The following is a 17210-nucleotide window of genomic DNA, read 5'->3' as shown; positions in this document are numbered from 1 at the left end:
TTTACGCCGCTTTTAGCAATATTCCAGCAATATCACGGCGGGGGGCACCAGAAATGGGCTTCCACATTGTACCCATGTCGGGAATCGAACCCGGGTCTTCGGCGTCCCTGTGTAGAGGTCTTATAGGGCTGCCATAAGAGCTGACTCAGTCGTCTAAGGCGCCGCGATTCGCTGTTCAGAGTTGCGTCCCTTGGGCACGCCAGACACCTATGATTGTGGGTTCGAATCCCTGTTCGCCCCGATTATGTTTCTAGGTTTGTCAGCACCAGAGTTGTGCTCGTGGGTTTCACCGAAGTGTTAAACGTCTGAGACCTGCATCACTTCGGACTTTCCATTAAGCTGACACGGCGTGATGTAACTGGAATACTGTTAAAAGCGGCGTTAAACCCAACTCACTCACTCCTTCTCAAGAAATAACTGAGTGAGTCTGATGTAAGGCTTATTCTCTGTCACTGTGTGACAGTTTGATGTGTTTGGTACGACGCGGCCCGGTGAACGAACAACCCTCCTTCCTTTCTCCGAGCAAGCGCTCTACCCACTACACCAATTAAACGGTACTTACTATGAGTGAGTGAGTGTGTATGGTTTTACGCCGCTTTTAGCAATATTCCAGCAATGTCACGACGGGGGACACCAGAAATGGGCTTCACAAATTGTACCCATGTCGGGAATCGAACCCGGGTCTTCGGCGTGACGAGCGAACGCTTTAACCGCTAGGCTACCCGACCGCCCCACTTACTATGAGAGCATGGCCCAACGTAAAGTAGGCCTTGGATGTTAACTGTCTTTTTGTACGACGAGGTGAGGTGAACGAACATTGCATCGTCCTTTCTCCACGTAGACGCCTACAACAATGAGGTGAGGTGAAATGTGGTTTAACGTCGCGTCCAAGATTATTGCACTTATACAGCGACGTGCCTGCACGTGTATGTGTGTATGTGTGTGGCTGCTTGTACTAGTCCGGACTGATGCCGATTTATAGTGCTAGCTCACTGAGATACCATGCCGCAGTTTAACATGAATACCCCACTCAGACACAGTATACTGACTCCGAGCCGACCAGTCCTTGTTTTTGCCCCTTAATGCTGAGTGCCAGACAGGGTAACAACAAGTACCATCTTTTAACGTCTTTTGGTATGAACCGGCTGGGGATCGAACCCCGGACCTTCCGCTCTCCGGGCGGACGCTCTACCACTAGACCACGGAGGCGGTCCCAACACCAATAAGATGGTTTCTTACTATGAGAGAAAGGCCAGTGATGCAGGTTTCCGTTTTTTACCAATTCGGTGAAACCCAGGAGCACGTTGGTGACAAACCAAGAAACATTAACAGTGCAAATCTGGGATTCGAACCCGTCGAGATATAACAAGATGCATAACAAACAAACACATCATACAATATAGTATTCTTTATTTTATTACGTCTCTGCTAGTCTGACATTGCACCGGAACTCACACAGGAAGGCTTCCTACTCCAGGTTCCTAGAAGATAAGGAAAGTTATGATTGTTAACAGTTAATAAAAGAATAGCTCGAATCAACAAGCTCATGGAGTTTTGGTCCGTCAAACCCAAACTACACAAAGGCACCAACCATTTGATATTCGTGAAAATTTCAGTGAGGTTCCATTCTCGCTGATGCGCATCCAAAACAACATGGGGCCATAGGTGGTCAATTGATTTAAGACGTCACAATTCGTTGTGCTGAGTTGCGTCCTCTGCGCACACCAGAAACTATGATCGTCGGTTAGAATCCCAGTTCGCCTTGATTATGGTTTTATTTTTCTCATCTCTCTGCTAACTGGTTTCGCCAAAGTGGTAAACATCTAAGACCTGCATCACTTCATATCCCCACCCACTCACATTAAGTTGACACACCGTGATGGAATCGGAATACTGTTCAAAGCGGCGACAAACCCACTCACCCACTCACCCATACACACACTCACTCACCCATACACCCACTCACCCACCCATACACCCACTCAAACAAAATATCATTGAAACATGTTCTTCTGGCAATGGTTGTGAAGGACGGAGAGGGGGGGGGGGCACGAGTGGCACAGTCGTCTAAGGGCGCCGCCATTCCCTTGGAAATGCCAGAAACCTATGATTGTGGGTTCGAATCCCGGTTCGCCCCGATTGTGTTTCTAGGTTTGTCAGCACCATACCCGTGCTCGTGGGTTTCACCGAAGTGGTACACGTCTGAGACCTGAATCGCTTCGGGCTGTCCTCCCACATTAAGCTGACATGCCGTGATATAACTGGAATACTGTTAAAAGCGACGTTAAACCCAACTCAATCACTCACTCACTCACTCGTCACAATATGGCACACATGCCATATGTTGAAATACACGTACTTGAGAAGATGCTCAGAGTATTTGTTGAAGTCAGCCTCGCTAATCTGACCAGCATCTCTCTTCTTTCTGAGATTCGCAATATTAGCTGCAGAACATACGTCATGATATTAGACAGTTATTTTGATGTCATTTAACGACAGCTGAACGTCAGTTTCCACTTCAAACTTCAAACAAACAAGCACAAATATTGTCATTCAAAGACTGTTCAAAGTCGAGTAACAGAACAAATAAGCACACAAACAAAAAATATAGGAATTTAATGACAGATGAACGCAGGGTAACACAACATACGCACACAACACACATACACACACACATACACACACAGACGCATACACACACAACACCTACACACAACACACACACATACACACACACACACACAACATACAAACACAAAACACACACATATACACACACATAACACACACATACACACACACACAACACAAACGCGCAAACACACACACAATATACACAATATACACACACAACATACACACATACACATACAACACATATACACACATATACATACACACATACACACACACAACACACAGACACGACATACACACACACGACATACACACACAACATACACACACAACATACACAACACACAACATACACACACACGACATACATACACACGCACACACACACAACACATACATACACAACATACACACACACAACGCACACACGACATACACGCACAACACATACACTAATACACACACAACACACACACGACATACACACACACAACACACACACAACATATACACACAACATACACACACAACATACAAACAACACACACACGACATACACACACAACATATACACACAACATACACACACACATACACACAACATACACACACATACACACACAACACACACGCAACATACACAACACACATACGCACACAACACATACACACCATACACACCATACACATACACAAAACACACACACACACAACATAAACAGACACATACACACACACATACACACACACAACATACACACATACACACACAACATACACACATACACACAACACACATACACACACATACACACACAAAATACACATACACACACAACACACATACACACACAACATACACAACACACACATACACACACAACACACACGCATACACACACAACATACACACACAGCATACACAAACACGCATACACACACAACACCTACACACAACATACACACACACGCATACAAACTCATACACACACAACACATACACACAACATACACACACATACACATACATAACACACACACATACACATACATAACACACACACATACACATACAACATACACACACATACAAACACAACACACACACGCAACATACACACATATACACACACAACACATACACACACAACACATACACACAACATACACACACATGCATACACACACAACACATACACACACAGCACATACACACAACATACACACACGCGCATACAAACGCATACACACACAACACACTCACATACACAACACACACACACATACACATTTAACATGCACACAACATACACACACACACATACAAACACAACACACACACACAATATACACACATATACATACACACATACACATACACAACACACACATTCATACACACACAAAACATAAACACACACACACGCATACGCACACACACGAAACGTAATGACAGCTGAACATTGGGTAACACAACAAACAAACACGCTCATGATAGTCGGGTAACAATACAAACAAATAAACAAAAAATAGTAATTTAATGACAGCTGAAGGTCGAGTAAAACAACAACAAAACACACACACACACACACACACACACACACACACACACACACACACACAAATCACACAAGAGAAACTTAATGACAGCTGAACAACAAACAAACACACGCAAGAAACATGATAATTTAATGACAGCTGAACGTTGGTTAACACAACAAAGAAACAAAGAAACAAAGAAACAAACACACACACAAATAGTAATTTAATGAAAGCAGAACGTCGTGTAACACAAAAAACAAACAAACAAACTGTAACTACGACAACAATGCGAATGGTAGGAAGGTGTTATGGTTACCTTCGGTCTGCCTTTTCAGCTTTTGTTTGTCTGCATAAGCCTGGAAATTGACAGATTGGAATTGTATGCTTCGATATGTCAGCTGAGTCACAGATAAACATTATAACTTCAAACGTTTTATGAATGGCATTACTTTACGAAACATGAGGGCAGGTTAATATAGTGAACATGTATAGAATTATAAACCTCCGGTGACGTCATCCTATTGTTGTCCAGGCGGGTTAAATCTCATAAACAGGGACGTTGTTATGTCAAGGGATTTTATAGGATATTCAAATCATATTTGCTATATAATGTGTTATAATATCCCAGGGATTTTATATAATGTCCTGGGTATTTTATTAAAATAACTTCCGTTCAGATTGTAAGATGTAATGAAATGTAAAATCAAATGACAAATGTTTTCTTCATTTTCCCGAGGATCGAACTCGCAACCTTCATATCTGTAGCCCAGTGAGTGTACCACGAGGCTACAGAGGTATTGAAAAAGCCTCACTGCTCTTTATGATGTCCTTTTCAAGATCCGTACGCCAGCAACAGATATTTTACGCTCGTTTCCTAAGGTTCATGGAAAGTATGTTCGAAACATAAAAATGCTGATAAATGATGTTTTAAGTTTCTTTTTTCGGTTCATAAGTTAGATAAAACACTTCCCCTCGGGTTGTTATGATATTAAAACCCTTTCCCTCGGAAAATCCCTCGGGATGCGGGTTTTAAATATCATAAGAACACTCGGACGGGTTTTATCCTATACTTAAAACACGTTATGACATACCGTTGTATGATTAATTAATAATCGATCTAACCAAAATTCAGATCTTTTACTCTGATTATATATATATCTCCTTATTGACCGCTCAATAAACAATAAGAATGCACGTATGTTTTTAGTGAATCAGCTTTGTTAACTGATTTCACTTCATTGCCAAACTTGGTTGTCGGGTAGCCAAGTGGTTTAAGCGTTCGCTCGTCACGCCGAAGACCCGGGTTCGATTCCCGACACTCACTCACTCATTGCCAAACTGGTAGCCTTGGGTGGGGTTTGCGGGCAGTTTACTCATGTTAAGTGCATTAGAAATAAAGCCACGGCTTAAAAAGTGTATTAAATATACCAAGGCTTTTTATGTAATTGAACATTGAAAGCACTCTTGATGAATCTGATTTTGTCTATTTAGCCATGACTCCCTCATGTGTCAGTTCGTGAAATGTTATCTGTGGATGGGTGTAAAATAATTATTTTCTATAAATGAAGAGTGGAGTAAGCAATGAATTTGGCAGCCACATGACCCCTACCGTGTTTGAAATGTTTGAACAAATTCATGTTTTTATTCATGTTCAATATTGTGTGATTAATATTTTTAAAACTATTATTACGAAAAATATAACAATATAGTGAGTGAATGAGTGAGTGAGTTATGTTTAACGCCGCTTTTAACATTATTCCAGTTATATCGCGGCGTGTCAGCTTAATGTGGGAGGAAAGCCCGAAGTGATGCAAGTCTCAGACGTTTACCACTTCGGTAAAACCCACGAGCACGGGTATGGTGCTCACAAACCTAGCAACATAATTTGGGCGAACCGGAATTCGAACCTACAATCATAGGTTTCTGGCGTGCCCAAGGGACACAACTCTGCAGAGCGAATTGCGGCGGCTTAGACGTGCCCCCTAAAAAAGTATAGAAGTATTATTAGACTGATGACAAGCGCTATGTTAAGATATTTTCAATTGAAAATGAAACTTGGGAAAAATAATCAGTATAGTTTCCTTTCCTCTAAGTTTATAATGTCATTCTTTGAAAGATGCGAATGAATATAAATGTTTGAAATATCCGCTCACAGCGCTGTCCTTATTATTCTCAATTCGGAACTGCCCATTTATGTTAAGATAAGAAAGTTCACTTGGCATGACTTCCTAGAGACGGTTTGTCAGATCTTGACGGAGAGAGGTATCGAATAAAGTAAAATTGAACGTGGAAAATTAAACAAACCGCTTGGGCCGAGTATTTGTGATCGTATGCACTGGTTTCAATGACCAGGAAGAGGCACACAAGGGCGACAACTGCGTATAATCGGAAAGACGACATCGTGACCGAATGAGAACAATCTGTAATGATAAAGTTAAATAATAATAATAATAATAATAATAATAATAATAATAATAATAATAATAATAATAATTCACAGAAAACAGGTGAGGTGAAATGGGGTTTAACGTCGCGTCCAGGATTATTGCGCTTATATAGCGACGTGCCTGCACGTGTATGTGTGTGTGTGGCTGCTTGTACTAGTCCGGACTGATGCCGATTTATAGTGCTAGCTCACTGAGATACCATGCCGCAATATGAAATGAATACCACACTCAGACACAGTAGACTGACTCCGAGCCGACCAGTCCTTGTTGTTTAGCCCTCCAATGCCGAGCGCCAGACAGGGTGACAACAAGTACCATCTTTTAACGTCTTTTGGTATGACGCAGCCGGGGATCGAACCCCGGACCTTCCGCTCTCCGGGCGGACGCTCTACCACTAGACCACGGAGGCGGTCCCTACACCAATGAGGTGGCTCTTACTATGAGAGCAAGGCCAGTGATGCACCGGTTTGGTGCTGAACGAAAAACCAACAAACCAAATCAGGGCGAATCCGGGATTTAAACCTACGATCACAGGTTTCTGGTACGCCAAAGGGACGCAACTCAGCAAAGCAAATTGTGTCTCCCTTGACGATTAGCAACCACCTGTGCAGCAACACATGCTATGGACTGGGTAAGGATTGATAATCCTTTGTCGAATCTATAACTGATGAAATGAGAGATGTATTAATTCATCCGGTATGTCACATGTCTTGATAATATGCAATTTACTGCTCTAGCTCGCATCTATCGAGAGAGCAAAAATGGTCTTATCTTCATTAATATCAGACACTCACTTATTATTGTTATTATTATTTACAGATTAAAATATAAAATGCAGCAAAGAAGGTTTGGGTGATTCTTGCACAGTCAGGCTGGTTAGGCTCATCATCAGCTCAGGGCCCTTGCCCCCTCTACACGCAGCCCAGACAGCGAATGGAACTTCTCACGGGAAGCGCTGCCTACTCGAATCCACCCAGATTGTTTCGGACAATGTGAAGACTCCCCAACACTGCAGCCTTCTGCATAACCCAGATTGGGCTGAATTCCTGCTAGTAAACCCAGGTAATCTCCCAATGTAAGTTAACAGATTGGGAGGCACCAAACCTAAGGCACCGAGAACATTGGGGAGTCGGACAACTTAGTACTTGGGATTTCATTGGATTTATCAAAAATGAAAAATAAGGCTTGTATGCTTAGATAGCTCTGAGGCTGTATACGGGCCTATTCCAAAGAATTTTGCATTTATCATTTTCCATGACGCCCTCTACATATTATGGGTCGTACCATGGGTGGACCTCTGTGTCAAAACCACAAGCATGGCGAAGACGGTAATAAAAGGATCGAGCCAATCAATCATTTCGCTTAAGATACCGTGTTAGTGCCAAAGCTTGACATCCACTCACAATGTGTTGGGCAGTCTCATTCAATTCATTGCTTAATTTACAATTTATATTTATATTTTGATGCAAAATCACACATAGACGATTTCGAGTGGGAAGTGACTGGTCCTGAACAGCAAACAGAACGCCTCCTGTTTCACTTTTCAGGCCAACCGACTTTATCCAAGCAAAGAACTTCTCAACACACTGCGCATAAACTGATGCAATGGTCGTTCAGATAGCCTCTCCTTGAAAAACTCGGCCGATTTGATATGGAACTTCGCTTGGTTGATACTCATTGCTGTACCGACCAGCAGTAAAGAACCATCAACATTGACATTGATATTAATTCCCACATCGTTGGCTCGTTTAAGGAAACTGTGGAATGCCTTGTTTTCATCATACGTCTTGATAAATTAATACGAATACGAATACGGGTACGAATATGAGTAAATATGACTATGAATATGTGTATCTTTCCTGTACTTACCTAGTCAGACTTGTACAGTAGACTAGACAATGTGACAGGTGTGACATATATATGTGTGTATACATCTGAGCGGCTGTCGTTACGATGAAACAGTAACACCAGATGCTAGGAATGATTAATGACGTTCAATTTTCAAGTTTCGTACGACACATCTGTCGTTGGATCGAATACTTATTGTGAGGTAGACACTGGTGATTTTAGATAAAAGAAACGATTATTCATGTTCTCCGTTGAATGAATAGAGACTCATTTAGAGCGTTTTATATTCTGTACTAAACATTTGAAATAAATTGACGGTGATTGGATGTGCTTGCTTTGTGAAAAGCATACCGTATTGTTACAAATTAAGGAAAAGGTTAATGCCATAAATTTTAAGTTAAATACCCCCGAGGCAAGCATAAAAAACAGAACAGAATAAAGCAAAACTTTGTTACACTCAGCATATGAGTGAGTGAGTGAGTTGGGTTTAACGCCGCTTTTAACAGTTTTCAAGTTATATCACAGCGGGTCAGCTTAAAGTCGGAGGAAAGCCCGAAGTGATGCAGGTCTCAAACGTTTACCACTTCGGTGAAACCCACGAGCACGGGTATGGTGCTGACAAACCTAGAAACATAATCGGGGCGAACCGGGATTTGAACCCACAATCTTAGGTTTCTGGCTTGCCCAAGTGACGCACTTCTGCACGGGGAATTGCGGCGCCTTAGATGACTGGGCCACCTGTGACCCCTCAGCATATGAGGTGCATATAAGATAGTGCGGAGGACAGAGGAGGAATCTTCTGGACAGAGATTTTTTAGGAGTTAAACAGTTCTATAATCTTTAGCATATTTCTATATTTACATAGGATATACAATTACCGAGCACAGTGAAAACATGTGCATTTTAAAAAATAAAGATTTTCATCACCAACATTTTTAATTTTCCATAATTTACCTATTTTGAGGGATACAAATCCGTATACCAAAACCCAGAATGTGTCAGTATCCCTTTGGTCTTACAAATTACAATGTCAATAACAGGCAGCCTCACGAAGTGTTTAACTGTTCTCATAAACCTCTGGTGACGTCATCATATTGCTCTCCAGTCGGGTTAAATCCAAAAAAGGGATGTTATAATATTCCTGGGATTTTATTCAGTTTATACGGTATCAAATGAATGTTTTCACTGGACATATATTTTGCATTTGAACGCAGTGTAATTAAATGTAAAATTACATAAACAATGTTGTTGTTTATATATATATATATATATATATATATATATATATATATATATATATATATATATATATATATATATATATATATATATATATATATATATATTCCTGCGGATCGAAAATTCAACCATGATGAATCACAATGCTTTCAAGAATGTTTTTTTCAAGTACCGTATGCCAGCAACAGATGTCTACATCCGTTTGCTATGGTTCATGGAAACTATGTTGGAAACATAAAAAAATGTTGATCAGTTATGTTTAAGTTAAGTTAAGTTTCTCTTGTCCGATTTAAAAATCTATAAAACACTTAATTCGGGGTTTTATAAGATTTAAAGTCCTCATCCTCGGGATAAACCCTCGACGCCCCTCGGTTTTATCCCTTGGATTCGGGTTTTAAATCTCATAATAACCCTCTGGCGTGTTTTAGCCAACATATGTAAAACAAGCAAGGATTTGAAATGACATCTAACCGCCTCCGTGGTCTAGTGGTAGAGCGTCCGCCATGAGAGCGGAAGGTCCGGGGTTCGATCCCGGCCGCGTCATACCAAAAGACGTTAAACGATGGTACTTGTTGTTACCCTGTCTGGCGCTCGGCATTAAGTGGCTTAAACAAGGACTGGTCGGCTCGGAGTCAGTATACTGTGTCTGAGTGGGGTATTCATGTTAAACTGCGGCATGGTATCTCAGTGAGCTAGCACTATAAATCGGCATCAGTCCGGACTAGTACAGGCAGCCCCACAAACACACACACGTACATGCACGTCGCTATATAAGTGTAATAATCTTGGACGCGACGTTAAACCCCATTTCACCTCACCTCACCTCACCTCACCTCACCTCACCTTGAGATGACATTTGGTTTGTTGTGTTCCCTTTACACCATGCTCGTAACAGTCCATTCAAATGGTTGGATGGTCAGTCGTTGTAAATTGGCTGGTTGTGTGTCATCGTACGTAGGTCAATGTTGTAATTTGTTGCTTCTGCTTTTAAAACCCTAGGCAGTACTAATACATTAACTGTTGGTCGGAATGACAACGTTAACTCACTTGTAATACAGTAGAACACGGATATAACGAACACGGATAGCGCGAACAAACGGATACAACGAGCTGTCCCCGATTAATCTCCTATATGATATCAAATAAAATTTTCTCATATAACGAACTCTCTTTGGCAAACTAACGGATACAGCGAACTGATATCTGATCACCGACAAGCCCATCGTCTGTCAATAATTAGTGATGTGTATAGCGAACTGAGAAATCTCATTCAGGGCCAAGTGTCACTGACAATTGGCCGTACGCAATCAGCGGTGACGGATCAACCTTGTTTATAGTAAACTACGCTTATAACGAACACGCTTATAACGAACTGACAGATATAACGAACTACTTTTTTGGTCCCGACTATTTGCTGTAGTTATGCTGTATATATGCTTATAACGAACTACGGTTATAACGAACTAAAATTAGTAGTCCCTTTGAGTTCGTTATAACCGTACTTTACTGTACTTAAATGAATGTTATGACATGTTATCAATTGAATGCTATGAAGTGATCACTACTAATACAAGTAAATGCTGCAATTACGTGTATTGTGCTTTGTTTTGTCCAAGATGGCGGACGTTTCCGAGCGAAAACGTTTATAACGAACAACGGATATAACGAACTGATCTCTCCGGTCCCTTGTAGTTCGTTATATCCATGTTTTACTGTAATACGGTGTCCTTTTGACACCCCAACACAATCCAACATGACCAGTTTTAAGTTTAGACATAACTTACAACCTCATAGATTGTTATAAATAATTATCTACTAGAACTAAGAACCAATGTCCCTGAACACACATAAAACATATATATCCGACCATATGACAAATGACGAATATCTAAAGCACACGTTGAATCATCAAACATCCCTACCGTCAACTGCCACGAGTCTCTGTCCGATAACGCCACGTGAGATGGGTGAGGACTATATAAGGTATTAGAGGCACCTGATCTGGCCTATATCCCACTGTAGAAGCCGGAGTAGGTAAGTATACTCTACAAGTCTGTTTATTGTTTCATCAGCGAAACCATTTAATTATTTGCCTTTGACAACGAAGTTCCTTCCAGTGATGTGATTTCCCTGTTTCCAATGGATTGACGTTTGTTGAAGTTTATACAAGTGTTTTCACGTTGATTAATTTCTCTGATGGCGTTATTTTTTTACATCCAGCTTCACGTAATCAATATGTACCAGATGTTCATTAAATGATTTAAAACACTTGGTGTTTCATGTTCATTTGAAATCCATGACCATGTTTGATGTCTTGCTAGATAAAATATTATATTATATCGCTGTTCCATATATTTAACATAGCCTATGTACTGGATGAGTAATATCTCTACTTAACGAGACAATAAACTTAAGATAAATATTGAAATAATATTACTTCACGAACAATGCAGGCAATGTGACGGTGCTCTTCTATTCCCAGATTTATAAACGCTTGAATTTAGCCGTTTCTTTGAATAGGTAAATCAAGGCTGGATTTTGTCTGTTGGCATAATAGTTGAGTGATCTGTGAAACGGATATTTGACATAATAGATTATTCTCTTTCAGTCACGATGTCGTCATTCAGATTCTTCGCAGTTGTCGCCCTTGCGTGCGTCTTCCTGGTCATCCAGACCTGTGCTGAAGTGAGTATATATCCGTAAATCAGGCATTTGTTAGGCACAACTCTGTAGATTGGTTGGTTTGTTGTTTTACGCCGCACTCGGCAATATTGCAGCTATATGACGGCGGACTGTAAATAATCGAGTCTGGACCACACAATCCAGTGATTAATATCATGACCATCGATCCACGCAATTGGGATACGATGACATGCATCAACCAAGTCAGCGAACCTGACCACCCGATCCTGTTAGTCGTCTCTCAAGAAAAGCATAGTCGCCTTTTACGGCAAGCAAGGGTTGCTGAAGACCTATTCTACCCCGAATTTCACGGGTCAATCTCTGTAGAGGAGTTTTTGGTAACGTGATGAATTCAATATTATTCCCGATACACAAAACATACTCTGATGTTTAACGTCAGGGGTACATTTTATCACGCCATAGTTTGCTATGATGTGTAAGTAATGTGGAAATTCAAATGCATTTGTTTTCTCTGTCAGTCTTTGGTACATCATATCACACAGCGTTTTCGTATGATATGTGATCAATGTGGAAATTGAAATGTATGCATTCCTTCTGTCAGACTCAGTTGATATTTTAAAATGTACAACTCAAATCTATCCATTTACAGGCTCCAGCAGAGTTCGACAAGAGTCAGATTACTGAAGGTAAATATCACACATTCTACCATCAACCTTATAATCATACTTCAAGAGCTATTTAACAGCAGGGTAACTGGGCCTGATAAATACCACCTTCTGAGGGTTGATTAGCGATATCATGATATTCCCTCGGTGTACAGATATACAAGTGTCGAGAGTAAAGTTGATCACTAGTCTATTAGTCGAATGCCACGATCGTTCTCTTTTTTGAATTGTTTTTGCCATTCGACCAACTTCCCTTGTGGTCTTCTTCCCATGTTTAGCGACCACGCCTTGATGACATTGAAAGACCGTTCATAAACATCCAGCCAGACATTACTTCTTTGTATTTTGTGACAAAATGTGATGTCATCATACTATCTCAGCTTCAGGGATTGAATGAGCTGTGATTTACGTAACTTTGAACAATATTTTTATCCATATAACGTGTGGGGTGAAGACCCGAAGTGATGAAGGTCGAACACTTTTAACACTTTTCTGAAGCCTGCGAACATTAAGCTGACAAATTGCATGGAACCCCGATATTGGTTCACGGCTGCTACAACCGCGCACCTTCTCAGGTATCAGATCTAGCTGTTGAGTAACTTAATGTTCGTCTGAAATCAGTTGACATCGAAATGACTGTCTGATGTCATGACGGTCTTTTTGCAGATACTTTTGCGAGTCTGAGGAGTAAGAGAGATGCTGGACAGATCAACGAGGCCGACTTCGACAAATATTCCGAGCATCTCAGGTAAGTGTGTTTACTTAAACAATACCATCCATTCCTTGCTACGTGGCCGTAAAGACGCTTTTTTCCTATCACACATAACTTGATCAAAATGTCTACGCAATCGAACCAGAAGCCACATTCCTAGTAGAAATGGTTCATCAATTGAAAAGGAACATTGGTAGTCTAAACAAGAGCTTGTCAGAAGAGGCGACTGGATCAGGTGGTCAAGATATGTGACAGTTGGAACATTTTCATCATATCAAATATAATACAATTATTTGTCTGGCCCAGAGCCGATGATTTACAGAAATAGAAATAGTTGAAAAATCACTGACTGTTGTGTAAAGAAACAACTAAACACAAATGTGAACTTTTGGTTTCGTTGAAAACTTATTTAGCGAAATCTTGCAGACATGGTTCATTAATAAAACAAGGTGTAATAATAGTTGTAGCAGCAACAGCAGTAGGAGTAGTAGCAGCAGTTGGAGTTGTTGGTGGTAGCAGTAGTTGCTGTCTGCATGTCATGTAAGGAACCGGGTAGGAATCGGTGCCCAGCACTCCATTGCTTGCCACAAGAGGCGACTTAACTGGGTCAGGTGGTCAGGATCAGTGACTTAGTGGGAAGGCCCCTCATAACACCCACCTCTGGTTTGTCTGGTCCAGACTCGACCACTTACAGGCCGAGGAGCTGAAATATGGCTGTGTGCAGCGTGAACCAAACACTTAACACAAATGTCAGCTTCTTGTGTCCTTGAAGACTTCATTAGCCAAAGTTTATTTTGACACGTTTAACTTGAAGAACTCTCTTCATCTTTCAGGAAGTTGATGAAGTAGGAAGCGCTCCATCACGCCACAGCTAGACTAACGGAGAAGCAACAAAAATAAACATTAATTTAATGTGAGATTTGTGTTTCTGTTGTAATTACCTCTTCTTTTTGTATTGGTGAAAATGACACGTCGACATTGGTGAAATACCGCTCTTTGTATCGTGTCGTACTAGAATCATAACAAACACGATTGGAATGGAACATTCATCACGGAGATGGACTGAAGGAACGAAATAATGAAATGTAGTTCAACCCAAGCATTATGTTTTAAATGATTCATATAATGTTGAGATAAATTACTAGTATGTACATATACTGGCGTGAACAAGAGGCAATGAAGCAGCGCGTGCTTTCTGCCGCGTCCACTTTCATATTTCCCTACCCGTGAAGATCCGGGGTAGAATAGGTCTTCAGCAACCCATGCTTGCCGTAAAAGGTGACTATGCTTGTCGTAAGAGGCGGCTAACGGTATCGGGTGGTCAGGCTCGCTGACTTAGTTGATGCATGTCATCGTATCCGAATTGGATCGGTGCTCATCATGTCAATCACTGGATTGACTCGGTTATTATTTCATATAGCTGGCATATTGCTGAGTGCGACGTTGAACAACAAACAAAACATATTTCCCTTTGATATCCGTTCCCTAACTTCTTTCCTTCGGTATATTTCTATACGTCAGTATTGTGTGACAGTGTCATATGTGTACAGTTCCGATACAAACATGTATTACACGACAGCGCCAGAGTAACATATCTACTGACGTACTGATTGACTGAGTGAGTGTGGAGGTTTGAGGTCGCTGTTAAACAGGGGGTCAGTTATTTCAGTGACAATGTACTCATAATGCGCCAAGTAGGAACGTGGGTTAAACCACGTCCACGAATAATCTAGGATTCGAACCCACGACCTACAGGGCGTACTGAAGCAGTTTCTAAATTCCTGGATCTATACTAACACTCCTTGTAGACCGAACATCAAAGACATATCACGATCATTGATATACAGTAAACTACGGTTATAACGAACTCTAGGGGACCACTAATTTTAGTTCGTAATAACCGTTGTAGGCATATATACAGCACATATCCAACAAATGACTTGGACTAAAAAAAGTCCGCTATGTCGGTCAATTCTTTATAAGCCTGTTCGTTATAAACGTAGTTCACTGGAGTAAACTCTATACAGTCTTACCTCGTTAACCCGAACACATTTAACACTATATGTCGTACTGGATGTATATTCTATACTATTGGTCTCCGGTCTCCAAACCGGTGTGGGGCGGTCGGGTAGCCAAGTGGTTAAAGCGTTCACTCGTCACACCGAAGACCCGGGTTCGATTCCCGACATGGGTACAATGTGTGAAGCCCATTTCTGGTGTCCCCCACCGTGATTTTGCTGGGAAAAAGTTGCTAAAAGCGGCGTAAAACCATACTCACTCACTCCAAACCGATGTGTGTTCGATAGTTCCGACGACATTGCGATTTCTACTTATAATCGTACAACGCGTATAGAGATTTCCTTCGAATACGGTTTTGTCGCGTGTATTTAGTTGATACATTGCGCATGAACTACTGTTATTTGTGATAAATGTCAGATATTAGTAGGTTATCAGATACACATGTAGAGCGATAAATCCTCAACCTCAAGAAATTATCATGAGAATCATTTCACAAAATTACCAATTTTAATTTGAAAAAAATGTACAAACAAGGAAGGAATAAAGAGCAAAGACTGGATTAGCAGAATATTGAATCATTACGTCATGGACATATTCCTTTTCTATTTTGATATTTAATCTAGACAGCCTCCGTAGTCGAGTCCAGCTTACACAAACTATTTTTGAACGCGACATTCAACCCAATTTCAATTTTCCTTAAAAATAATATATTCTCCATTTCTTTCTTTTAAAAGTGGCTTTCCTCTCTCTTTTAGAGAGTGGATAGAAAATGTATTTGTTTTGTTTGGACACCAACACCGACAATGTGAAAACCCCTTAGTCTGGACCTCGCTATTCCGGACACCCAGCCTCCAATGCCTTTCTTCTATGTTTCGGCAATGAATTACAGTGTATCATGTAGTACAGTAAACTACGGTTATAACGAACACAAAGGGACTACCATTTTTAGTTCGTTATAACCGTAGTTCGTTATAAGCATATATAAGTATAACTACATCATATAGTCGGATCCAAAAAAGTAAGTTCGTTATATCCGTCAGTTCGTTACAAGCGTGTTCGTTACAACCGTAGTTTACTGTACATGAAAGCTGTTGCCAAATCATTATGGGGGTTTAAGGGACCGACAATTTGATATTCGGGGGAGGGGGGTGGGAGAGGGGGACTGGGATTTTCTGTTGAGATATGATATTTTTTTAGCTGCAGCTACAAAATTAGATTTATTCTTGTTTAAAACTATGAGGCTGAGTTTTTTTTATAGAAAACACATTGCAACAATGCAATTTTTGGAACAGGTAATTTCTTCTTTATTCAACAGTCTGAAGCGTAATTCTTTTCAAGAATTTTAGGGGACAATTTTATTTTTTCGATAAAATCCCAAACCTCATACCCGACCCGTTCGGCGGTCAGACCACCTCAGGGGTCGGGTCCTCGGGCTTTGTTTTCGCATACTGACCTCGT

At 40.8% G+C, this 17210-nt stretch overlaps 1 long non-coding RNA gene across 1 annotated transcript; it reads left to right on the top strand.

Moving 5' to 3' along the window:
* Positions 1-12319: 12319 nt before the first annotated feature.
* LOC139477105 (uncharacterized) lies at positions 12320-14642 on the top strand. Its single transcript, XR_011654137.1, has 4 exons — positions 12320-12398; positions 13006-13042; positions 13688-13769; positions 14567-14642. It is a non-coding gene; the product is annotated as an uncharacterized lncRNA (long non-coding RNA).
* Positions 14643-17210: the final 2568 nt, after the last annotated feature.

The sequence above is a fragment of the Haliotis cracherodii genome, unplaced genomic scaffold, assembly GCF_022045235.1.
Source record: "Haliotis cracherodii isolate W230 unplaced genomic scaffold, xgHalCrac1.p SCAF_31, whole genome shotgun sequence".
NCBI lineage: Eukaryota > Metazoa > Mollusca > Gastropoda > Lepetellida > Haliotidae > Haliotis > Haliotis cracherodii.
The sequence above is the reverse complement of the archived record's forward strand: the minus strand, read 5'-3'. Positions and strand labels throughout refer to the sequence as shown.